This window comes from Dromaius novaehollandiae, chromosome Z, assembly GCF_036370855.1.
Source record: "Dromaius novaehollandiae isolate bDroNov1 chromosome Z, bDroNov1.hap1, whole genome shotgun sequence".
NCBI classification, from domain to species: domain Eukaryota; kingdom Metazoa; phylum Chordata; class Aves; order Casuariiformes; family Dromaiidae; genus Dromaius; species Dromaius novaehollandiae.
Genome location: NC_088132.1, coordinates 22,092,409 through 22,119,773, shown reverse-complemented (window position 1 = coordinate 22,119,773; position 27,365 = coordinate 22,092,409). Strand labels below are relative to the sequence as shown.

At 40.7% G+C, this 27,365-nt stretch overlaps 1 protein-coding gene across 1 annotated transcript in view; it reads right to left on the bottom strand.

Moving 5' to 3' along the window:
* Window positions 1-27,365, bottom strand: part of SH3GL2 (SH3 domain containing GRB2 like 2, endophilin A1) — a 98,066-nt gene that overhangs the window by 20,880 nt on the left and 49,821 nt on the right. The gene's annotated exons all lie outside the window — the stretch shown is intronic.

Here is a 27,365-nt window from a genome sequence, read left to right as displayed (position 1 = left end):
TGAACTTCAGTATCATGTCTTTGGCAATTTGCCATTTTTTGTAAAGCACTGTTTGAAAGAAAATTAGGAAATGGTTCTGTGTTACCATTTGATTTTTCTGATTCATGCTAGAACACACTGAACTAAGTTTCCCATTACTGTCAGTAAAAGTGACAATAACAGATTCAACTGCTGACTGCTATGCAGTACTAGTCAAAACGGATTTTTAGCAATTGCACTGTTAGTCACGAAGTGTTTTACTGCTGTAACTCCACAAGTCAGTCAGATGCACATGACCCAGTGAATGTAGTAATCTTTCTCTGCACTGGTATTTGTCGCAGGAAATTTATCAGACACATGACTTGCTGTTTTCTCTTCATTTTCAGCATTTTATATTGAACATTATTTAATTTTACATACTTTTCTAGGTGTCTCTGAATCCTCTTTACACTATTTTAACTAAGTGTAACTGCTGATTTCAGTAAAGTGACTCCTGCATTACATGAACTGAAATGAAAGAAAAAATGAACTTTTTTCCCTCTTGGCTTCAACCACTGTGTTAACATTTTTACCACTTCCTTTTAGTATAAAGAGAAGAAAGACACATAGGCAATCACTCCCCTTCCGTGAATAAAATCCAGACATTCGGTTAATTTCAAATTTGTTCACTTCTATAAAACCACAATTGCAGTACAGCCAGACCATTACTAATGCAGACCATTATTGCCTCTACAATGGGAAACAGCTATCACCTCTCTTGTTTTCTGTCAACTTCTCACTAACCAGAATGCTGCATTAATGAAACAATGCTTATTCAGCTACATTAATGAGACAGCAATCCTAGGGAACTTCCTGAGAAAACAACGGAAGGACTTTACTTATCCCTTTTTTCTTATACAGAACGCATTTATAAATCTCTGCAAACACTCCCCTGTCATCACTCTGGATGCAGATGAGTTTGTGTCCATATCACTGAACTTGTGCCTGACAGAGATCAGTGAAGTGCAATAAAAATTCCTAGATTTGAAACTATTACAAACAATTCTGCCACGGACAAGGGATGGACTGAATGTCCTAAAAACTGCTATTCACCTGCAGTTTCTGTGAAACCTGGTAACAAAGGAAGAATAAGAGACCAGTCAGAATCTTTCTTCATCAGTCCATGAATGAATCTTTTCATGGATCTCCTACTATAGTTGAGATGGCAAAATCTGCACAGGAGCTTTCTACCACAAAGATTTCAAGTCCCCCCAAAGGACAAGAAACAAACATAATACTACTTAAATATTCAAAACACATTTTGAATAACTGAAGTTGAACTCTAAAGATATAAAGTACTCAACGGTCACCAATGTTCCAGCTCTTTTATCTGTATCTTTACATTTTTTATATTTTTAGCTTCTTGGGTCTCTTCATAGTTGATGAGGATTTATAAAGACATGGCTCATCATCCCCACAGAGCCCTAAAGATCCCATCTCACATCTACAAACATTTGCAATTGCTCTTTCCCTCGTATTCATCATTCTTCTTGCTGAGGAATGTAGGAGACTCTTATTTAGAGAGGAGACTCTTATTTGGCTGCCCCATAGCCAGCAGGAGTGGTTACTGCTAAGTCAACAAGGCAAAGCATCCCTCTCTTTTTTTCTCAGCATGCTGTCCATTTTTTAAAAAAATCCTCATCCTGTCCGTATTAGTCTCACATCCAGTTTTATGACTCCCTGCTTTAACGTATCAAATGAAAAAAACTATGACTCACTGATTTAAGATAACAAATGAAAGAACATCCATGTCCGAGGCAAAAATTTCATTTGTAAAGCTCTTGGTCAAGTACTGCTAAAGGCAACAGAGAGGTGAGTAATAGTAGAAAGATGAGCCATGAAGTCTTTAGCTCTTCTCCAACTGGGCAGCTCTTCTCCTGGGGTCACCTGCATCACGCGCCTTCAGAGCAGCACCTTCACCACCACCATCCAAGCTAAAATCTAGCTCGGAAAAGTGCTGACAGACCACAGGAAAAGAGCAGCTGAACCACAATCCTCCCTGAAAACTTCATAATTATTTTTTCTTGAAAGCCACAGGCACTCACCAGTCAGAGCAGCGAAATCAAAGTAAAGATTCAAACTTAAGAGTAAAAAATCCTCAAGAGTTAAATCCATTCCTAAGGCAGAAGGGGGAAATCTACTCAGAGGAGGATATTAAGCTGCCCATTGGAAGGCCATAAGCTAAAGTGGTTCTGAGGGAGCTGTGGGCCTGACAAACGCATGTGCAGCAAATGCATAAGCATATTTAACTGCTGTATATCCAGGCTTCCAATCAACTGTTAAAGTACTTAATTAAAGGCTGCTATTCCACAATCCTCTCTCTGAGATTCTCAGATTCGGTTATGATAGGTCATGAAGCTATGTCAGCTTACATCAGCTGAGGATCTGCTCTCATCTGCTCTCAGAAGCAGCCTGAAAAATTCTCAGCAAACAAATACAGCTAGCTAGAAAACAAAAGCCTCCTCTGCCCTATCATATAGGAGAGGGTTTCAACATTTTGCTTCTTGTTTTACAGCCAAATAAAAATTGGACCCTTTAAGTTGTTTTCAAAATGGTAATAGTACATCTCCTGCTAGTTCAGTGGGCATGTACAAGAGCTAAGACCTAATCTTGTGTCTCCAGCAACAGGTATCAGGGCCAAAATTACTTAGCTATTTTAGATCACATCTTCTCTTTCTAATGTTGATTAACTATTCCATCCTGCCTCCCAAAACCTTCACAATAAAAATTACCATAAAAATATCAACATATATTTTTAAAAAGAAATTTGAACAAACAAGCATTTTCTAGGTGGGGGAAATACGTAATGAAAAGGTTTGTTGCTCATCAAAAATTTGCAGATTTTTTTCTACACCTAATAACATCATGTTCTAAAGTCTTGATCCCATATATTATACAACTGAAAACAAGCACTGTATGCCTTAGAGCAAAGTCCAGTTGCATAAGGATCTTGTTTCCACTCATGCAGAATATTAGCTTAACATCTGCTGGTCAAAATGGTTTCAGTGGACACCACAAAGGTGGCAGGAATCCTACTTTTAGCGTGGAAAAGAAACTCTGCTTTTTCCTGTCAGAAAATTGTAAAAATAGTTTTTGGTAGAAGCTGACAGGATTTGGAATATGAGACAGAACGCCAGGAAGGTAGTTTGGTAGATGGAGCGGATGTGAAACAGCAAAACTTGGGTCTTAGTTATGGAGCTTTTGGTTCCATTTTTTATGCAGTTGTGCAATCTCCCTTTTTGTTGTTGCTAATTCATTGGCGATATCTTGCACAGGCCAAAAAAATGCCTCTGCAGTCACTATGGATACACTGAAAATGCCAATTGCCTTACACAGAATATACTGATGATCACTTTTACTGTTTCCCATAAAGCAGTCTTCTAATTAATGGTAATACAAATCTGACACTGTCATCTGTCACTGCTCACAAGACCTTAATGCAAATCAAATGTGCATTAAGTAGCTACTCCACAGGAATTACGCTCTTCTGTACTATGACACTAAATCTTATTAGACTGCTTTCTGAACAATTCATGGTTCAAACAATTACCTACCAAATCCCCTCCTACTATCAAAAAAAAACTTGTACAGTATGATAAGCCACTACCTGAACTTGAAAATACAGCAAGATCAGCATCAAACTACAATAGTTATTCAGGTCACCTGAGTCTTCAGCTCTACTCATTTTGTGAAACAGTGGTTTGGCAGCATATGTACAGTGCAGCTTTGCTTCTATTTAGGTGTAGAAAACCAGCTCTGGAGGTTTCGCCACTACCGTACATTGACTTTGGCTATGAGGCAAGCTGAACATCATCTTCACAAGGCAGCTACACCAGTGACAGTCTCTCTCTGTGGCATTCATGGCCCCAGAGAGAGAGCACTGCAACACTTTTAATCATACCCGGCACATTGCTAACTCTAATCTAGTGCCCTTCGCCCTTCCGAATGCCCTGTGTCACTACTGCCATCCCAGACTCATTTCCCATTTGGGTATTTTGGACATCAGTCCTTCCACACCGACTCCTACCTGCAGCGCAGTTCAGTTCACATGGAGTAATTTCTGAACCCCTAAAAAGGAAGGCTATTTACACCGCATTTCTATCAAATTGCCACTCCAACAGTCGCGTAAGGGGTGGTAAGAACCAAGATTTATTAACATGAAGGGCTACGGGGAGCAGCAGTGAAGGAAGCTTACAAACCTCCGATGGGGAAAAATAATGTCCTCTACAGTTCGCGCCCATTTCTGTTAAATACAAGTTACCCTGCGATGTCTCACTCCTGATCTCTAAGTATCTGTTCCACAGATTTTTATAGTTCTTCCATGCAGCTTTTGCCTTTTTGACTTTTACCTGTCACTGTAAGATTTCATGCTCTGGAGGTAGGGTGACAGCAGCAAGCATCCTCAGGTTAGGATCAGGCTCCAAAACGCTGTGCTACTTTGTTAGCATTGCAAACACAAGAAAGACATAGATGGCTTCCAAAAGAGAGTGAGAAATATACATTTTAATGAGAAGAATTCTGTGTACACATGGTGAAGGTTTGCCAACACTGTAGGCTTCTCAGAAAGAGTAAACATTTGAAAAAGAACATTTATATAAAGCACAGTCTCTAGTCAAGACTTTTTTTGTTCCCTCTGTCACTTCACATGCTAGAATAAGACAAAACTGCCACTTGCAGGCTAGTTTTTCCATCTGTTTGATGCTGTACAGTTTGGTACTTGAGATATCAGAATTTGTTACCACAGAAAACAGGTGCTGTCTGCTATTCAAATTTATGATTATGACCTTGATTCTCTGCAGTCAACTGGGCACAAGTCTTGTGGCAAATCACACTTTCAGCAGTAACAGTAAGCAATAGAGATCTTCTGGTAACCTCAGATAAATTACAATATGAAATAAAAGAGAAAAAACACCTCAAAAGTCTAAGTAAATTAGCTGTATATGGGACTTCTCCTCTTGACATTAAAATACAAGAGACATTTTTTCTAGGTTAGTTTGGTGACAACTCATCTTTGGAAAACCTAACAGGCTGTAGTAAATCCACTGTAGGTTTACAGCACGTTATTCTGTATCACAAGGGAAACTAACATCTGATTTAACTGAGGTAGAGTGATCTTGCTCAAGCTTTCTGGGATTATGTGTGTAGGTGAGGGAAGTTCTGACTTACAAGCCAAAAGATCCAAAATCATTCGTCTTGGAAAGCTTCAAGAAACTCTGCAGGCTGTGACATAACCTCATTGAAACTTTCAATTAACATAAGACTTCACAAGACAGGAACACTCATCGCCCTTTCCCTTTCATTTAATATTCTCTATATTTTATTCTATTTTTCTTTTAAGTTGCAAACATACTGTATAAAATATGGACTGTGAATAGCACATGAAATGGCACAGGAATGCGGGACAAGCTACTTCAGCAGGAAGACTTAAACAGGATCCTGAATTAACATACATATAAGGTTCAGAAAGACAGTGATGTCCAGTTACATTTCTCTAATGAATTTCTCCTCCTGAGCTGTGTGAGCTGGAGGAGCAGCCCGTAACGCCAGCTGGGGGCCATCAGCAGAGCTGTGTAAGGTGGGATCCTTCCCTTGCAGCAACAAGGACCGCGGTGACTCCACTGCCTATAGCAGAAGCAATAAAGGGTCATGAAGACAGTTAAGGAAAAACAAAAGGGAGAGGCCAGAGATCCCAGAGTCTCTGGGGGACTCCAGCATTTCACTCAAGTGTTTACACTGAGACTTTGATTACGCCACTGAGGCTTTGTTTTCTCCTTGGCAAAATGAAGAAAAACACTTGCCTACCACATGGGAAAATTGTGAGCATTAATTTGCACCTGCTACTGCTTGCCACCGGGAGCATATCCAACAGAAATTTCAGTGATGTAGTTAAGGTAAGCATCTGCCAGACAAGTCATATCATTTCTTTTTCCTCGCTGTCGTTCAACAGATATATTAAATCAGAAAATAATACACTCCCTACCTACTACTTTCCCTGATAGCACTGCAATCACTGGTTTGTTCCACCTCAGCACACCAGCCAGAGCTTGCTAAGTCTATCCAAAGCTGACCTAGGCTGTGCTAAAGGTGTTATCACACAGGCTGCCCTGGAAGACCCCCCCACCTCGACCCCGCAGTCGTGGGACGAAGAATGACAGCAATATAGTGCACTGTTCAAGATCAGGGGGTGAACTGAGTTTGGGACGCTCAAGAGAAAAGGGAAGGGTGAGACTGGATCAGTAGGAGGACTACAGACAGCTTGCCTCTATTTCTTGTAAAACATCCTCTAAATATACAATAGCTTGGCCTTGCTAGTCCTCACAGCTGCTACAATTAAGGCCCATAGCCCTGTTAAAAGCTTTACTGACAGCCTGGGGGCAGGTTGGAAAGCCTGGGAAGTTGGCCACAGAAATGACGAATGTGTTTGTAAGGCTTGTGACACACAGAAAATAGGACTTGGCGACGCTAAAGGCAAGCCACTGCTAAAGCTCGTAGAGTCACGAAGGAAAATCTTGTGGGACAGATTCTCACCTCAGTGATGCTGGTGTTAGTCTGCAGCAAAGGCAAAACGGCTCAGTGAAACCATTTCTCCCCAAGAACGATAAGAGAGACCAGGATCCCAAACTCTAGCGTTGTCACAGTACAAGAAATACCCCTCCGAGAACCTGTCCCACGTTCCTACTCTCATTATTTAGAGTCAGACTCTAATTTGCCTTTTTCCATTTTGAGCTAAAGCTCAAGGGGAAGGGCGGGGGAGATGCCTGGATCAGTCATTTCCCTGCTTTGCTTTCAGCCTGCTAGCAAGGACCATGCTGCAGAGTTGTTGCAGCTCCAGCATCACACAGGGAGCCGCTCGGACGCAGCAGCCTCTCCACAGGCTGCTGCACTGAGAGCAGTCACTGCAGAGCCGCTGCTGCAATGCCACTGTCCACCGGTGAGGGAAACACAGCAGAGTGAGAGCAGGCAAACTGCAGCTGAGAAAGTGCTGGTGCAGTAGTGCCCTGCACCGTATCTCTGCAGGGCAAGTCTCTGCGTAGAAGCACCCTCCAAGAGGGATGAAGTAAGTACTGCCATAGGGCAGACACAAAACTAAGTCCGTACTGCACATGTGCACTCACAGAGGTGTGCTGACAAATGCGATGCTGCACTACAACCACGACAGCCAACAGAACCCATTTCTTGTAGGTGTTTAACTCAGTCAGGACCTGGGTGCTCTGCTGTGCAAAAAGTCAGTGTTCAGCCAGGAAGCTGGTCACAGCCCCAGCACCTCTGCAGCTTACAGTGGTCTCCGAAACTGGCACAGGAAAGTTATTGGCAAGAACTGTCAAAGAGCTGAGGGCAGTCAGAACCCCTGTTCTTTTCCACACTACCTCTGCATCCCCAGCACGCCACCAGTGCTAGCAGCAGAGAAGAAACTGGCATAAAAAAGCTGGATATATCAGCTAGAAGATGTGCCAGTCTTCTCCTCTTTCACAGTAAGGAAGAGGAACAGAGGATCTATTCCCTTATGGTATTTCTGCTTTTGATGATAATTGTATGATGACACAGTCCCTCCAGTGGGCCTGTGGGCAATAAATGCACACAGATCTTTTATACCTGTGCAATGCGATCTGAATCCAGATCCACAGTTCCTATGAGCTCTCACACAGGCGCACTGGGAGCCCCATGCTGCACTGTCACAGAGAAAGTGGACATCCGTGCTCTGTTTCCCAGCGTGCCAAACAGTTCAGCAGCAGCCTGAGTGCTTCTTCAAAGTGGATCACTTTGAAGAAAGTGTCTGGGTGGCAATAAGGAAACTCTGAGGGACGAGCAAAAGCTATACAAGAGTACCACCAATTTGGGAGGGGTGCTCACATATCTTGCTTGGATAGGTAAGCAGCACCAGCTTCCTCATCAGAAATTTTTTCAGTTGCCAGTGAAATACATCTCCAGCTGCTGACCATCACTCTCTGTTACCATAAATAAATGATGCTTTTATATTTTGGAAGGAGAGTATAAAGTATGAAACTATATGTTCACTCAAACTTTTATACTTTTCGAAAGTTTCCAAAGCAATTCTGATGAAGCTTTAAGGGGAAGATGCTTCTTATCAAATTCCTTGTAGGTACATTCTGGAATTTTGGACTCAAATTTTGTAGCTACACTTTCAGGCAGGTGAGTTCTGGATCTTTAAATGATTTAGAGGTATATGCCAGTGCACAGAGTGAAAAAGAAGCAAAGAGAGCACAGACCATTTAACCATCCAGTTAAGGTCCTATTTAAGGAGCTCAGGTACAACACGGTAACGGATCATGATCCATCTTATTTATCCTATATACACTAACACCTGCTTGGTCCATCCACACAGCTTCTACGCTCAGCAGAAACAAGGATCAAGAGATCATTGTTTTCCCACACTGCTCCACTAGCAAATACTGATTTTCTTAGCTTATTTCAGCAAAAAATTATACAAGTTTGTTTTCTGCATCAGGTAAGCTACCAGCCAAGGAGCACAGTTCACCTTCACTCCTTATGAAGCTGAACCTTTAGTCTTGGCTATCGACCCAGCTAATTTGCACACACTAAACTTCAGCCTTGCAAAACACTAGAGTATTTCACGTGCAGACGTAACACGAAGATGCCAGTGCAGACGCTACACCCTGCCAAGATCCCCACATAGGACGGAGTCCAAATGCCCCATCAACATTATGCAGGCAGTGACACAAAGGTATTGTTGATTGGTAAAGCCGAGTCTAATACATATGACTTTGTTAGGCAATTCAACTTCTCCTCATTTTTACAGATTAATAAAGCTTTGGGGGCTTTGTAATTTTCTCTCTCAGTACAGGAATGAATTAAAGTCTAGCAGAAATAAACAGGAGATGTTCAGGCCTAATAAAAGCAAAATAACAGCGGGAGAAATTTAGAGCAATTAAATCCCCTTTAAGGCATATTTTGTAGCTCTACATGATGCACCTCAGTCCACAGGCCTTTTGCTGGCTAAAATTCAGCCTAGTCCTTAACATCTGGAAATGTGAGAATGCCAGGAACATTCAGAAGCTGTTAAAGGCCAAAAGAATGAAATATGGCTTAAATATGATTTACTGATTAAACAGCCATACCAGCTCCTATTGTGAAGCTGTCCTCTCTACCTATTAAAGTGCATTTGCTGGAGTGAATTAATAGTTATCTGCCAAGACATGAAGCTAGAGTTTGGGAAGGAAAGCACATCTACAAGCTGTTGCTGGCATTAAGCCACATTTCATTTCTAACGTTCTTATTGCCACAATGTCTAGATGGCTGCAGAGTGTGTAGAGCACGACACGGTGCCAATCCAGAATATTTGTGTATTTTTTTTATCCTGTTGGCAGTGTTGATAATTTATTAACTACAGAGCAATCCAAATCCCCAAAGCCAACCACCACTTTCTGGCTAATAATGGCACATTTAGAGAACGCTGTTATCTGCCTAAAGCTTTAACTTTTTTACATGAGCACTACCATCAATTAAGCTGAACGTCCCTTCTTCACGGGAAGGCTGCACGGGGCAACGGCCGGGAGGAGACGCCAGTGCCCTTCTGCGGCTGCAGCACAGCTCAGCAAGGGGGTCTGCCAGAGCCGCTGCTGGGGCAGGCAACCGCCCTTCTTACCTACATTAACCCACAGTCACAACCCTCGTGGCATTACTGCTTTAATTCAGAAGTGACCATTTTTTCCCCTTTCACCACTGCGTGTACCAGCTAGCAGTGACAAACTAAGGACATTATAAAATTTAAGGAAATAAAACCTGTATAATGAACAGAAGCCTCAAGACTCAGTTCTGACCTAAACATTACTGTAATTCACTAGTTTCACCTCCAAAGTCCACGCAGTTACACAAACATATTTGAACTAAGCAAAAGCAGAGCTGAGCCTGCTGTTCTCCGATACTTATTTGGAAAACCTAAGGGGTACCCAAAACAGAGAAGAACGACCACAAAACTCCTCCGAGAAACAAACTGAATGCTGCAGCAGTGATCTCACCGAGTGCTTCATAACCACCAGAAAGATAGATCATAACACAACACAGATTAAAACAACAAACTGTGCTTTAGATTTAGCTACCATATGTGTTTATGGTTCTAGCTGCTACTAGAGAAACCGACACTGTAGGAAAGCTGGCTTGCTAAAGCGGAATGAAAACCTGCAATTTACAAAATAGTTTCTTATTAGTAGGAGGGATATAGAGCTCTTTGAGATATAATAATGAAATAGGCAGTTCTTGCTAATGTTCTCTTGCAATTTATTTGAACGAAGGAATTCAGATGAAAATATAATAAACAAGAATGATGGGCTTGGTAAAAGGCCATGGGGCCAACTAAAAAAATTTGAATTACTTACACTTCCAAATATTTCAAGATATTTACAGTCTTTTACAGTCAGTCTTTCAGTCTTATGCAACAGCGGAGATTCTGAGCCACTGTGGATGAATTATGTACGTACCTAGAGTTTCACAGGAAAGGAAGAGTGCAAATTCAGTTGCTGCTTTTTGCTCAGTTATATGTTCTGTAACTTTAACATCATATAAGAATACACTACTGCAATGAATATGTTCGGTTTTATAAAGCTGTTAGATTCAGTTCACATCCCCATTACAATGTCTTCATAAACTGGCTGTGTAGACTCATCTACAACCTTTCAAAAGATGCAAAAGTGGAACTGCTTGCATTTCTTACTAAATACAAAGATGTAAAAAGTGACAATATATTCTCTTCTGAATTGCGTCCATGAGAGAATTAATCCATTGCTACCTCTCTCTTTGCCTTCACTGTCTGGGAATGCACCTTTGCAAGTCCACTATGCACAGTGGAAATATGTTAACACTGCACTGGCCCATGCAAAAACTGAACAGGCAAGGTAGATCCCCAAATTATAACTTCTTATGTTCAAAGAATAACACAAATGCGCATGCTTATAAATGTAGTAGAGTACTTTCAGAAATTAAGGAAGTCTGAAAAAAACTGAAATACCCATGGGAAACAAAGGAAAGACTGCCTTGTTGCTGAAATGTTGTCCTTCCAAAACCATACCATAGGCATGTCCCATCACAAAGATGGACAACCACCTTTTAAACATAAAGTGCACTAAGAAACAGAAATGCAGCTACATGAAGGCAGCAATATTCACAGCTCAGAGTGCAGAAATACATGCCTGAGAATATACCTACTATCACTGAAGCCCAACATGATTCAGAGGACCTTTTCAGAAAGGGAGCTGCACAGAGCTATCAAGTCTGGGTAGATTGCAATCTCTTCAACATGCCTCATGGCAGCTACAGGGACCATGGCTGTGCCTGCCAGGCCAGGAGACTCAGCCCCAGGACCCGCTCCAGCAGACCCTGCCTGCACCTCGCAGCCGACTCACCAACACCTATGTCCTCTGGACTAGGTCCACTCCGCGGTGCGTGGCACCTCAGCCGTGCCACACAGTCCATGCCGCACGCACTCGTATACAGCGCTGCCAGGTGCTGAGCTGTTCTGTGCCGGGTCCTATCCCAAGGGGTATCCCACTGCATTTCAGCAAAGTATGTCTGTACATTTTACAGAATGGGATGTAAGGGAAATGTAAAATAACGCTTTTAAACTATGGTGCATTTCTCCTGCATTTGAAAAAAATTAATGGCAAATGTTTTTAAGGACAATCACCTTGCATTGCAAGAAAAAAATAAAGCTTTCTCTTCCTTATTCTTCCCTCTCTCCTTCCCATTTTTCCCATCCAAGCAAATCTTAAAAATCATCTTGGATTTTAGCATATAAATATCCCGCAGGCTGCACAGAATTTTAAAGCATGTATGATTCTTCATGGCAATCTAATTACATTTAGTAGATGGATAATCAATATAAAATTTACCGCAAATTATTCTGTGATGATGTAAAAGCAAAGAAATAACATAAAATACAGACCAGGTGAGATTTTCAAATGTCAAAGTTCAAACATCACAACCATAAATAAACATACAGCATTAGCCTCTTCATGTAATCAGATAATTAGCCTAACCACCCATGTGTGCAGGGTTACTGTCTGTTGTGCAGGTAATTACTCAACTCACGTGTTCATTATACATATGCAGTTATATCTTTGGGGGGAAAAACAAGTTAGGTTCTGAATTCTCTCATAGCCTTCAGACCTGGAGTTTGTCGTAAGAGAAGAAACATACAGACATAAGAATATTAAATACTTTATTGCCTTACTCTGCCTTAGAAGCTGCTTAGCAGTGTAACTCAATCTGAGGAAAAACAAAATTCTCAGATATCCTAAACTCTGACTGTCTTTTACACTGCCCATCTCTTGCTTTATAACACTGGGTTTGTAGTAGTTTCCAAAGGCAGCGCACAAGCACAAATCACATCCTCAGGTGATCAGTTTGGAACGTATAAATATGCTTTGCTCGTCTTGAGCTGTCTTAACACAACTTCCAATCCAGAAAAGATCCTAGATTAACCAGGACAGAAAGGTCAGTGCCAGGTAGAAACTCCTGGCGTCCATCACAGTACCCCTTGCAGGTTTATCGAGACACTGAGAAACACAAGTTTTTCACTGTAACCTGCTTAGCATGCTGCCTGACATTTAAGTAGTATTTGAAATACACAAAAGTAGTTTATCTTCATAGCCTCTTAGAAAGAAAGCAAAGGAGCTGTGAGTTACAACTGGTAGCATGCCCCCATAGTCAAGCTCCAGACGTCACCTCTGCTCATGCGTGGTCTCTATTATTCGGCTGGCATCACGACTTTTTTCCAGTAAGTATCCTGTTGACTGTGTGTGACCTATGCCAAGTCATTCAATCTACCTGTGATCAGATTTCGGCATATTTGTATTCTTCCCTACGCCACATCAGGGTGATGTGACAAAAAGGATTAATTTAGCTTTTAATTAATTAGCTTTAATTAGCTAATACCCCAGTTTTCACTAGGTATCGGAGTTAGAATGTTTACAAAGTAGAATTTTACTTAAAAGAAAGGTAGTAAAACTTGTTTCTTAGCATACATACAGTAACTCTAAGAGCTGGTGATTTATCACAGAAAACAGTAGCAAAATGCCCACTGATCTTACTGACATGGGATCAAGCAAAGCAATAGAAGTGACTGGGTTTCAAATATAACAAATACTGCATTCAGCTTATTAGTAGTCCCATTTTTTAAGTTAGTATTATCAATGTCTAGATTCTTCTCATAACTCACAGAAAATTAAAATACTTCTTCCATGAGTCCTTGAGACATAACTTAAAAATCACAGGTATTGGCAACATTGTACTTACCAGATTTCAGAAATACTGGCACAAAGGGGAACAGAAATTTTAAAGATTTTTAAAGAGAAACTTTTACACAAATTTTGACTTTGTAACAGTTTTGCATTTAATTGGTATTTAACAGTTGTTGTTCGATAAAATATAATACAGTCAATATTTAACAACTGTAGTACTACAATCCACTGTTAAAGCCATTACTTCCATTTTGATTGATCAATAAGAATACATAAAAGCTTTGCCCACTCTGGGGAGTCTTTTGCAAAAAAATCTCTTCTATGGCTCAAAGCACACTGGCTCCAGTAACTATCCAAACCAGGTGACCTACCTAAACCTGGACTACAGTCAGCAGAAGTAGAAATGAACCAATTTAACATTTCTCTACTGCTAGACAACATATTGCAGGGACAACTTCAGTTTGTAGCAAGCACAACTTTTTGAAGGTGGCTGATGGAAGTTAAAACGTAAATATATAATTGTCTAAAATAGTGATATGCTGAACTTATCTCCAGTTCCACAGGTGGAAGGTGGGGAAGAAGGAATGAGTGAAAATAGAGAATAGTTTTTAACTACAAACTTGCTGAAGATGGCTATGAAAGCATTTTGACCTTCTACATTAAATGCAAATGTGGAAGGTCAGAAATTACTTACACAAGTTCCAGTGCACACAAGCACCGTGACAGCATGCCACCTCTTTCCCAGGTGACTCCTCCTCAGTACTTAGCTCCATAGGCTAATGATACTGCAGCATCCAAAAAAGACAATCTGCTCCTTCTCCTTAACAATACGGCACCGTTGTCTCTAGAGCTTCTATATAGCCAGTAACAATCTGGTGTGAGATTTGCAGTGTGATTGTTCGTCCTGCATTCACATTCTAATATGGGCATTATGCTACACATGCTTACAGGTGAAGTCTTAAAATGTACAGGGTTTAAAAAGTGTATGGGAAATGCAGACACGTAAGTGCTAGCATCTATCTCTTTCACCATTAGCTAACAGTAGTGCAAAAGCTAGGATTTTAATGGTGGAAAGATACCTGGAACAGAAGCTAGCGAACGTGTAGAAAGAGAAATCATACTGTTTTTTCAATATTTTGTTTTTCATATTTCATTTATGTTGAACACGTCACTCACTTTGAAGCTGGGTAGGCTGGCAGACAATAAATAAGCCTTTCTGTGAATATGCACAACACTGCGAATATCTTTTTCTCTTTGTCCCAGTTCGTTAGCTACTGTGCAAAATAACGCCCAGAAGAATAAACCATTTCTATATCTTCTCCTTAAAGAAAGTGTGCACAAGGTGTGATGAGATCTACAAATCAGTTATGTTCTGCCTTCTAATTATGATCTGCTAAAGTCATCTGCTAGCCACCCTATACTAATATAAGCATGAACAAACACTAAACAACAACAGCCATGAAAAAGAGAAGATTCTTGACAAAAATTTAGCAGCACCTTTCAAAAGCCACCCATTAGCAATGCTATGAAAATAAGCTTGGTACACGCATTCTGACAAATCACGGCAGATAAACATAACTGCTATGGGTGCATTTACCAATGGTGCTCTCTCAAGACTTACTATCTGCATCTTAATTTTCTTGCCTGCAGTCCTCCATTATTGATATGCGCACCATGAGAAGGTTTTTACCCCTTGCACTCTGCCTGTGTTAGGGCTTTCTAAAAAGCCACATGGCAAGGCAAGCTGCGGTCTCAGGAGTAATGGGGAGTCAGGAGCCTGGAGGACCCTAATGGTGCCTTCCAGCACCAGAGAAATGTTCTGTAAGACAACTGGTATGGCCACTTCTTCTGTAGGGGGAATTAGGAAAGAAAACAGGAAAAACAATGCCAACAGCAACTGCTCTCAAGGAAGAATAAAATGCACCTGCCAGGGTATCTTCTTCCCAAGGGAAGACAGGAGCCCTAGGTACACACCATTTCCTGCTCTTCATCAAACTGGAAGGTCCACGAGCATGAAGTGGAGCCTGGTGGAGAAGATGTCAGAAAAAGCACTGCCAGCTCACGTGAAGGCCAGAGAGACCAGCTGGCCACCCAACCATCTGCTTTTCTCTCAGACCACCCAGTATCACACCAGAACCTGTCCACACATCAGTTCTTTCACAAGCCTCCCTGCCTTAGTATTTTTATGGTTTTAGCATCCATACAACAGAAGTCCTTCCCTGAGATAACCCAGCAGCGCACTCCTTTCTCATTGCCACCCAGCTCTTTCAGTTAGCAGAAAGGTAAGAAAATGAGAAGCCTTTGCTGCTGTACAGTTTCCATTACCCTTTCAAGCCTGTCTCATCACAGCACAGCCACTCTGAAGGCTAATACTACTTTAAATTACCGAGGAAATTGAAGAAAGAATTACTGTGCTCAGTGCAAAATAGCATGTAATTCGCCCTTGTAACAAACATTGTCCTTATCTTTAGCAATAGCCGACAAGTTTACAATTCCAATTTGCTGTATGACATTCTTTTATGCGGCTTTTTTTTCCAGCTTCAACATAAGCAGTTGCTTCTGTCAAAAAGAGCAAAGTGAACTTTAGAACTGCAAATGACTGCTTCCTTTTCCTATGCTATATAGATACCAGCATAAAACTGGTTGAAAATAAGGACATTTTAATACAATTATCATACGCTGATTAGCTATTTAATATCAATAATAAAATTTATTATTACTAATTTTATTATTATCAGTAATAAGTTTTACAATCCTTACAAAAGTTGCAATTGGTAAAACAAACCAAAATAAAATAAATAAAGGTTCTGATTTTGCTGTCCTGACACAGGAAAAATTCCCATTTAAAATCCAGCAAAATTTTTCCTCTCCTGGACTGCAGGATTGGGACCAGCCACACCAATCATACAAGCTGACAGAGTAATTTTCTTACGTCATAGTTCTTTGTGGGAGAAGTATTATCTCCTTTTTCCACAACTTTTATCATTTGCCTATTTGAGCTGTAGGAAAGTGTTGACTATCTGAACACAGTGCATGCACACCGTCGTGCTGGTTCAGTCTATTGAGATCATGGGCTCAACACTACCTAGGTACTAGTACGGAGGACAGTGACAAGCTGCCCAAGGTAACTGGTAGAGTCTAAAAACTAGAAAGCTCTCACATTCCTCATTATGCGCGTGCTTTATTACCTCCCCCAAGCTGCAGACAAAAGCAATAAAGCCGAAAGTGTTATGACACCAGGCATCTCATGGAAGACGACCAGTAAATGAGTGATCCAAGCTCTGTTTAAACAGCTCAAATGATACCAAATGATGATGGCTTTAAACTCTTTCTTGGGATCTCTTCTATGTAATAGCTTGATGATTCAGATGCCCTTTGTAAAGGCCGCTGGGAATCTAAAAGATCAATAGGCTTCATAACTGCACCAGGATTTTTATGTTGTAGAGCACATCAACAGTAGCAAAAGAAACAGTAACTCTGCCAGTACACTATAGACAAAGATGCTTAGAGATACTTAGGAATTTCTCCAACAGCTTGATAGAAAATATTAATTGGCCAAAAAGACTTTTTTGACAGGATTTTACCAGTTTCCATATGACTTGAGAAAAGCTTTCTCTATCCCAGAACAAAAACTCTGGTCAAAACCTGACTGAACAAGTGACTCTCCAAGCTCACTCGAGTGAGGGACATTCAAACCCTCATACGACCGGTTTCAGAGAAGAGACTAAAATGTGCATCTCCAATATCTCACATTCTTAGTTGTTTAGTAAAAAAGCTAAGCGAGCCCAAAAAAACATTTGGAGGTGAGGGAGAGGGAAAAGAAGTAGCTCACACAAAGTGGAGGAACTCCAGAAGAAGCGATTAAGATCATCCAGTTCACAGGAGGTATCTGAGCCAACAGAACAGGATATATTTAGGCAGGCTGCTCTCAGCCTTTTCAGTAAAAATTCCTCTGCTACCTCAAAACTGTTTTCAGCTTCATGGAAGTCAGGCAATCTTCTGAAATGCCAAAAAAGTTTCACAGGGCAAGCAAATCATATTCTTCTTCCTTTGATGAACTGGTACCTACCAGACACTGTGGAAGGCACCTTGCACTGAAGGTCTATAACAAGTTAGTTCACCAGCCACATTTCTGTCAGGACACTGACAGCACTGAGAACTGTGACAACAGTTGATGTGTGCTGGGTACGAGGTAAGGTAAGTAGGTAAGAAGACAGCATTATAAACGAGAAAGTGCTAATCCATGCATATATATAGATCAAAAACACAAAAGGCCTGGTTTGTCCTACTGCTACGTGAGTGAGATTTAATTCAGCTGATTCCTGCTTAAAAGGGTACGAGAAAGAGCTACACTAACTATGTACACAAACGAAAATCAACCTTTTACACAGCAAAAATATGCAGAAAAATTCTTTCTGATATGGGAACTCAATGACGTCACATTTGTTAATATAACAACTTATTAAAAGTTGATTCACCTATAAGTCTTGGAAAGTTAAATGATCGGCTCTGCTTATCCAGGCAAGGCACTCTGGCACTCATTACACTGTTAGCTTCTGCTTAAAAATAGCAAATATTCCTTTTTTCCATAGGTAACCACAAGTTATAAACTATGCACTTTGACAGCACCGTAATGAGTTGTTTGAGCTATTTCATGGTAGCCTGCTGCACCTAATAAAAGGTTTTACTGCATCAACTTTGCCAAATGATAAAATAAGTGCCAATTATTCACAGTGGAATGATGACTTTCCATTACTTTTGTCAGTCTTTCCAATGGAGAAGAGCCAGACATGTTTTGCTGCTTTGCGGATTTTTTAGACAAAGGCACCGATGTAATATGTAGCATTATTATTTATCCCCCAGGAAGTATATGTCAAATTTTTTAAGGTCTACGTCAGTGAGTGAGAAGTACAGTGGTGTCTAGACATCCCACTCTCATGCCTTATCTTCAGTTCTATATGCCTAAGTACCTCATGGATGGACATACTTGGACCAAACAGATGCAACAAAATTTGCCAAGGAAGTTGACAACGTTGACCAAGTTGCAAAATCTGTGTTTACTACAAAACACCTTCTATTTGACACTGCTGAGTCACATGAGTATGTCTGTACTGCATAAATGCAGCTCCACATCAAAGACATCCAGCTACCTCTAGGGAAGCTGATTCATTAGCTACAGCATAGTGCAACGCAATGTAGAGCAGATGACCTTGGCTTGTTCAGGAAACTGGCAGGTAGGGTCCCATGGGAGGCAGTAAAGGACAGCAAAGGTGTGCAGCAGGCCTGGCAGGTCTTGAAGGACAACCACCTCCAAGCACAAGAATGGTCCCTGCGGATATTCAGGAAAACAGGAAGATGTATCAGGAGACTGGCTTGGCTAAACAGGGTACTCACAACTGAGCTTCAGTACGAAAAGATGTATACAGGAGGCAGAAGCAATGAGAAGCTACAAGGAAGCACTATAGAAGGAATACAGGAATATGTCCTCGGGCATGCAGGGACAATGTTTGGAAATCCGTAGCTCAGCTAGAGTTAGAACTGGCAAGGGATACAAAGACCTGTGTGGCAAGTTTGTACCACTGTATTTGAAGAACAAACACGGAAACTGTGGGGCCATTGTTGAATGAGGCACAATTTATTGACGGTGGGCGCAGAAAAGGCTGAGATACTCAATGCTTTCACTGCTTTGGTCTTCACCAGCAAGATCTCCCACATCTTTTTGCCTAGGACCAGGGTTCAAGGAGCTACTGGTCAGCTAGAGGGAGAAGAAGAGCTGCTGGGAGTGGAAGACAACTGATTCAGGGATCTCTTGAGAAATCTCTGTTCCTGTGAGTCCATGCAACCAGATGGACCATGCATGCTGTATGATGTCTTAGCAAGGCTGCACCCTATCACCCTGGAAGGGTCATGGAGATCAGGGGAGAATCTCTTGATGCCTGGAAAAATGCAAATAATGCACCCATCTTCAGAAAGGGCTGGAAGGTAGATCCAGGGAAATGCGGCATCATTTCAGTCCTTACGAAAACTGTGAGGCAAGTCCCCTCAGAAGCTATGGGCTCATGAAGAAGGTGACTGGAAACAGCCAGCATGGATTTACCAAGGCTAATCCAACCTGATTTCCGTCTGTGGAGCAATGAAAAGATCTGTGGATGAGGAAAGAGCAGTGGATGCCAACTACCTCAATTTTACCAAGGCTTTTGATGTGGTCTCCTGCAGCATCCCTGTATTCAGGTTGGCATGCTACAGTCCGGGGTAAACGGACAAGTAGATGAGTGAAAAACTGGCTGGATCGTCCGGCTCAAAGGGTTGTGCCTAATGGCTCATACTCTACCTGGAGACTGGTAACAACAGGAAGTCCTCCATCGTCTATTCCAGGACCTGCCCTGTTTCTCATCTTTATCAGTGACCTAGAGAAGGGGATGGTGGGCACTCTGGAGTCTGCAGATGACACCGAACGGGGGGGAACCATTCAATATGCTGGAAGGTAGCCACTGTTCAGACAGATCTCGTCAGGTGGGAGGAAGGGGCCAACAGAAACCTTCTGAAATTCATCCATGACAAAGGCCCAGCTGTGCCTGGGTCAGCAGAGCCCAGCAGTGCCACAGGCCGGGCCGGGGCCAGGGGCAGTTCTGCGGAGTATTTATGAAGTAGGTATGATGAAGTACTGGTTTTGTACATCCTACCAGACTGGGATGCACTAGATGATCTCTTCCTAAAACAAGAATAGGCTGCATTAGCATTAGAAGAAACTTCAGGGAAATTTAAGAATCTTTTGGTAAAGAAAGCAAACAGGAAAGATCAGAATTCTGATCATGAGTGTGAGTTTGAAAAACAACAGGGAGAACACCCATCTTACAGACTTTTTTAACTTAAAACAGCTTTTCAAGAAATATTGAGGAACAATTGAAAGCTTTAAAAAATTATCAGGAAACAGGTCAAGCCTTTTTCCTCCAGAAACAAAATTTTCGTCAGTATAATTAACTGGTAAGCTATGAAGGCAATAGCAGTTTGTGGCGAACTGTCACAAAATATATCAGCACAGATGGACAGACGGTTAATGACACAAGCATGCTGACTGTTGTAGAAAACATACCACAAATTTGTCATTAGACTTCAGTCTGTGTTCCCAGTAAAGAATCCAGTTGAACACTATGTACAGAAATGCAGAGTATTAAATCATAGACAGAATTATTTCTTATTGCTGTAGCAATCACTCACAACTTTCCCTTGGTTTATAGTGTCCTTCCATGTAAAACAACAAATTATGCAAAAATTCACCTATTCCCTTAGACCATCCCCTTTTACTACTATGGCTCATTTGTCTACTAAAAAAAATTGATCATTAAAGAGATGAAGGATAATATTTTCACTGTGTTAAACTAACTTATAATCACTTTCTGCTATAGGCAACTGCCATATGACACACCGATTTGAGTGTTGGCTATCTCTTGACAGGCAAGCTGCTGTTGCATGCAAGTAATGCAAAAAAAGACTTCAGACTCACAGAATGGTTGAGGTGGAAGGGACATCTGAAGATCATATGGTCGAACCCCCTGCTCCAGGAAGGTCACCTAGAGCAGGTGGCTCAGGACCCTGTCCTGAGATCTAACTTACTGTCTCCAGTCTCATTAAGCTGACTTCCGCATTAGGCCAATTTCAGTAGGAATTTCAGTAGTACAGGTTTCCTAAATTAGCTCAGCTCAGATTAAATATTTAGAGAAGAAAAGCTTTTAAGGCAGCAGGGCATTACTAGGCCATGCAGAGCTACATAATTGTCTTCTCAAAATACATGCACAAAAGGAAATCTGCTGGCTTCAAGGCAGATAATCATGTTGGTTAATTTAAGGGTTCAGAAGCACAAAAAATCATCTTGAACTGATTTATAAACTGTGAATTTTCTTCTCTTAAAAAAAATCAAAAGAAAATGCTGGGATCCAAAATTACACACATTTTTTGAAAAATAAATACTTTTTTAAAGCAGTGCTCTCCAACAGTGATACCTATTGAAAAGACTGGGAAATAGCACAGGTGTCACAATTCAAAGAAGAGTGAACATTTTTGTTGTTTTTTTAAATAGAACTAACTATTCCAAGAAATGGCTAATTCAGGCCAAATAAGGCCACTAAGTCATGTAAACATACTCATTCAGGCCAAGCAACGGACATACGCTTTACTTTAAGAATCTACATAAGTATCACTGATTTCACATAGAGAAAACACTTGTTTGCTAGGTCTAAATTAGGATTGCATAGAAATAAAACAGTATCCATCATAGAGAGATTTGTATAGCATCTTTAATAACCATTATTGCACAGAAAACATAGATATATGCTTACTGCAATGACTCAGAAGTAAAATTTGTCTTCCATTTGAAATTCTTGATGGAGAGGTTTTCATTATAATTGTACAATTGTAGGCATTGTAACAATTTCTCTCTCCAAAAAGAAAACCACTAACAAAATAGCTGCACAACCCAAACCCACAACATCCACAATTTAGTTCTCTTTTTTGCAAGCACTTTTGATGGCAGCTATATTAGAATATGCTTAGCATCTAAATTTGCTGTAAAAAGTGAATCTCTGTCAAAATCTTCTATCAGTTCATCATTGTGATTATGCTGTGGAACTCCACACCACACTAACCATAGTAAATATGTTAGTTATCTTGCTATCCATAATATGAAATGCATGAAGGAAATGCTCTCTCTCTTAAGGTCATAATACATTGTTTGTTTTGGTTAATTGTCTCTGACTGTTTGATTTGTGTTCTGACTTTCGAACAAGTATTTCACACTCTGTAATGATTCTTCCAATTAAGTATGAATTTCAGGTTTCAAGTTCTGAATGCCTAATGAACGTCACGACAGTACTACAGCAGGCAGTATCAATGAAAGAAAAAGTGAGTCGAGTATCAGCTGTTAGACTCCCTAAGCTGTAACATATCTAAAGAAGGGAATAAGCCATTGCAGTGCAACCATTATACATTACAGTATTGTTGTTTTTCTGTAGATGACAAAAAGGTTAAGTGCATAAACCCTGTGGAAGAGGTTTAGAGAGCACTTCCAGATTTACTTGATAACAAGGACCACTGCAGACCATAAGGCACAGGTGAAAGGGGGCATAAAGAGCAGAAAAGTCTCAGGAATACAATCAGACAAATACTCACCTCAGCTTGCTTTCTCCTCAATGTTTGGACTTTGGGGGCATTCTTTGAGGTACCACCCTTCAGTCTTAGGCAAACTGTCTAGCCCTCACCTTGCACATCAGCAGTATTTGTTACTAGCTTGCTCAATTTATTACTGGCTACCACTGTTTCAGTTTTGTTTAGGAGGATGTCAGATGAGCCAAGTCACAAGCGAGACATTCTGCAGTGCTATGAACAAAAATAACAACCTGCAAGGAGAAAGAAAGAGAAAAGACCAAACCTCTCTGTGGATAACTTTTAAAGCATCTTCAGATAGTCCCAACCCTGATACAAAATGAATCTCAATTTGGCGTTTGTACGGTAATTTGCTTCCTGGTTACCGTTAAGGTAATTGCTGCCCAAGCCCTTCCTATCCCAGCTTGGAAGCACAGGCTATTTTCTAAAAAGGTGTCTGTGTAAAATGCAAGATGGCCAGAATTAAGAGTATTTGACACTCAGCTCTGTTCAGGCAGAGAATTTTTAGCTATTGGTAACTCCCTTTTCCGTCTTTATTGTACCACTACCTACAGAAAACAGTAATTAAATGTCCAATGACTGCTGAGCTCTATTCTTCACCCTGAGTGTCCTCTGCAGCTTTCAATCCTGTCCAGAGGTTGCCCAGTGCTCTTCAAAACCCAGCCATTACATGTGCTTCCACTTCCCTTCCTCAAAACCCACCATTTCCAGTTCTCTGTACTTCAAATGCTTCCCTCCCACCACTCTTACAGGTCTTCCTCCCTTAATTATCTGTAGAAAACTGAAGAACTATCTGCCAATAATTCCAACCACTGAAATATTTTACTAGTTATACTTCACTGGTTAACAATCCATGTGCAGCAGGAACGACATTAAAGAAACAGAAACCACAAACACTGAAGCTCAACAGGAAACAAATTAAGGTTCCCCACACATAAAATGTGCAATTTGCTATTCTGGTGAGAAAAGGATGCACTGGAAGCCTCAGATTGTTTTGCTGCATGTTTCGCTCATATTTACACATTACTCCTGTCATATATAAAGTTGTATAGGCACACGAGATTATGCTTTTTATCAAATCAGAACTCAATAAAGACATATCTTTCATAGAAAAGGAAGAAAAAATTAACATGCATACATGTTCAATGTTATCTCTGAAACTTTTGTATGTGCAAGAGACAAAAAATATACCTCAACCAGCAACCTTACCTAACTATTCTTTGTCACTATAATTGTTTGCCTAACACTACTGCAAAGCAACAATGGAAAATGTGAGTGTCTTCCTCTAATCTCTGCTGGTCACCAGTGCTGCAATTTTTTGGGCACCTTAACCTGTCTGTGCCTTAGTTTCTCAGAGAAAGGGGAATACTACTACCCTTCTTTGTAAAGCATCCACATATGTATACATATATAAGTCCACTTGTTCCTTGATAAGTTCCTTGATCCGGGACTCCTATTTACACTTAAAGATCAAAAACTTGTTTTTTTGATGTTCAGAATTTTACCTAACCGTTTCTTCATGATACCAAAATTTCAGTAGGAATATTCACTGCAAATAAATTCCTTTTAACACTGGGATTTGACATGTTTTTTTCACCCTTCTTTACTGGAGCACCATTACCAGGACTTTGCACTGCAGCTAGTTCCCTAAAATAACTCTGTGTTGATTAAACTTTAAATCACATAATTAGGGTATACAGACTGTTACTGCTGTTGTCAATTTACCCAGCTACTATCTAAAGCAGGTATATCTCTTGACTTTGATACTCAAGATATTGCTATTGAAGACCTTATTTTCTTTGAGAATGAGTATGTTAAACTCTACACTGGTTATTTTGCAGGCATACAGCATACTGTGCTGTTGCCTGCTGCAGCTATTAGAGACATTTTACAAGGTGCTGTGTCTGCCTGAAGACTGCTCTTGATGAACCATGTCCTAGCTTCACTTTGCAAGATGCTGTATTTGTACTTGAGCAGACCTAATGCTTCATTTGAAAGATTATAAAATATATTTTGAAATGAAGGTTAGCTTCACCTGTGTCAGCTATAGGAACAGAGCTATGACTCAGTGAATGCTATCTTTGACTGGGTCTCATAACCAGGACACAGCTCTCTCCTCATTACTGATTGTGACTTTTTTCTTCTCTTGGACATGCCACAGATCTATTGCAAGCTTATCACACTGCTGATGTCTAATGATGTCTAAAATGAAAGGGTTTCTAGAAATTTGAAGAGGTTTATGAAGATTCTTCAGAGAGTAGTTATGAAATAAAAATTAAAAACAGCAGTAGTTTCTTACTGATTCATTCTGTGACAGGCAATATTAAAGGCTTTGTTCATGAAAACACTTCTCCCTGGGTTCAGCTTTTACAGTGAGTTGGTGTGTGTTTATATTACACTTTCACTTCAGTGCTTAGTTTCCAGTTCTGCTTAGCTCTACAGAAGAAAATGTGCTAAGTTTCAACCTCACTGTTTGCGACCACCTCCTCATATCATGAAATCACTATCCAGCGTTAGTTATCTCTGCCCAGGAAACGACAGAGAACGGCTGCAGCGCATGAGGAGCTTTGGTGGAGAGACTGCTGCTGCTGGTCATAACCCAGTGCCATCAGTCACACGCCACTGCAAACGGGGAATTCAGCAGGCTCTGACTAATACTCTCAGCGTCCTTGACAGTAGCACAGGTACTGTGATCCGAAAGGTCAAAGGTTTAGAGGTTTTCAGGTCACTGTAACCAACAGCTGAGCTGCTGGACATTTTACACTTTTCCTACATGGGAGTCCTTAAAAAAACAGAGAGAGAAGGAAACAGTGGAAGTGAAATGCAGAAAGTCATCTTGAAGGTGCAAGGGGCACAGAGCCACCAGGGAGCTGAAGCGGATCAGGAAAGAGCCAGGTCAGAGTCTCAGGTGCAGAACGAAACCAAGCATGTACGCCTTTGTGTGGTCAAAGCAGGTCACTGTAACATCCTCTCTCTCCTCGGCTGCATCATTACAAAACTGTTAAGCATCATCATTGTCAGCTCTCTAAGCAGTATCTCAAGCTAGGTTAAAGGACTATTCTACAGTATTTCTGATATCCATAATCTGATTTTACAAATGCAAAATTGCCAATAAAGTTGCTGATAAAAGTATTTCCAAGAAATACAAGTTAAAATGTTACCTTTTCAGCCTTCTGGACGGAAAGAGATAGGTACTAAAAAACAGGAGTAAAAAAGGCAGAGAACAGATGAACTCTAAAGGCAGTGAAAAAAATACTCAAAGCTGGGAAGAAAAGGTAAGAAGAGCAATGAGCACCAAACTAATAAGTGGTGAAAATGAAACAGTGTAGAAATAGAAGATGGAAGAAAAATCCTAGAAGCAAGAATAAAACAACTAAAATGCTCATATGGAGCTCAAGAAATGCCAATGCAATGAGAGATTTTTCAGCTACCCACCATCGAAGACGGAAAAGATTGCCTGGAAAAAGCAATATAAGCATGGGGCTGTCCAGCTCAAATTCACCAACACCACAAATGCCAGCCCAGATGGTTTGAACACGATGGAGGAGGGTCCCACAGGGACTGAAAAATGATAGTCTACAGATGGCTTGCAGGTAGGGAGGGGATACAAGCATAGATGTCACATAGATGTCACATAGATTGAGACAATATGCGCAACTACCATATCCTGTGGCGTTCATTTCAGCTGTGGTCTGGGATGCAGCTAAGCCAAATAGGAGGGAAAAGTTCTAGTACTTTCATTTCAAAGAGACTGGACCAAATTCTTTATGGGACCAAATATGTCCATATTCCACACAAACTTCTACACAGAGCCAAATTAATCTCTGCAACAGGCACCAGAATGCTTCAGGTACTGAAAAAGCATTAGTTTGAATTTGGCTAGCTCAAAGACAGCACTAGGTTTTACCCGCCTGCCTATACTCGCCGAGCTTTGCAGCACCAAGGACATGACGCAGTGATGCCTCCCAGCAGAAGGACGCCTTGCCCCATCCCCTTAGCAGGATCTTTGTGATTAACAGTGGTGGTGCAGCACTCCCAAAGCTGGGGGAAGGTCTTCTGCAGGGCTGAATCCTCCACATGCTCCAGACTAGTTTTCATTTTGTGACTCAGTTATGGTTTCCATATAGATAACGGCTAAAGTAAAATAATTCTATTACATAGGAACTAGATGAGAAAGGGATGTGTTGCCACAGACCTAGAAGTATTTTTATCATAAAAAATCCTGAGGGCTCTAGATAGGGATCATGATCCTTTTGTGCTATTACAATGGTCACGTGTAGCAAAGTGTTTGTTGGAACAGTAGCAATTATTTATTTTTTAACTTGGATCTAAAAGGAGTAAATATACTTATTAAGTGACTTATCTAACCCCTAACTGAACTCTTCCCTCTCTCTGATAACCATCTAAAAGAACTTTCAAGTAATTATTTTTCCTCAGTCTCACATAGATTTAAAGCATTTTTTTTTAACTAAGCAGTAGCTAAAGCTACTAAACAAGGATTACATCCCAAACAAAATATTCAATATCCTGAGTGGATTCAACTTCTGCTTCCATTTCACATTAATCCTTCTGTGTACTAGCTGGCTGTGTTACAGCAACAAAAGATGTGATTCATTATAACTCTCTCATTCTTTAGTGCAGTACAAATGTTAGGACTACCAAATGTGAAGAGAAATTAGATAACAAAAATAAAAGCTGTAGTTGCACAGGAAACCAGCTCAAGTAAACCATTAGGTAAGACACTTCTCCTTCTTTACAGCATCCGTTAAGCTCTTCTTCACTCAGCAAAATGTTTGCTGTATTTATTTTTATGATGGAAGAGATCTGGCAACAAAGAGAAAGCTGAAGTGTTCAGTTCCTTGAAGTGGAAGAGCACTTTAACATTTGCAGTCTCATTTTCAGCTAAGTGCTCTGTGATGTTCTCCGCAACACGATCTGACTGTTTTTGTTTCACAGACCTCCTAGAAGAGGAGC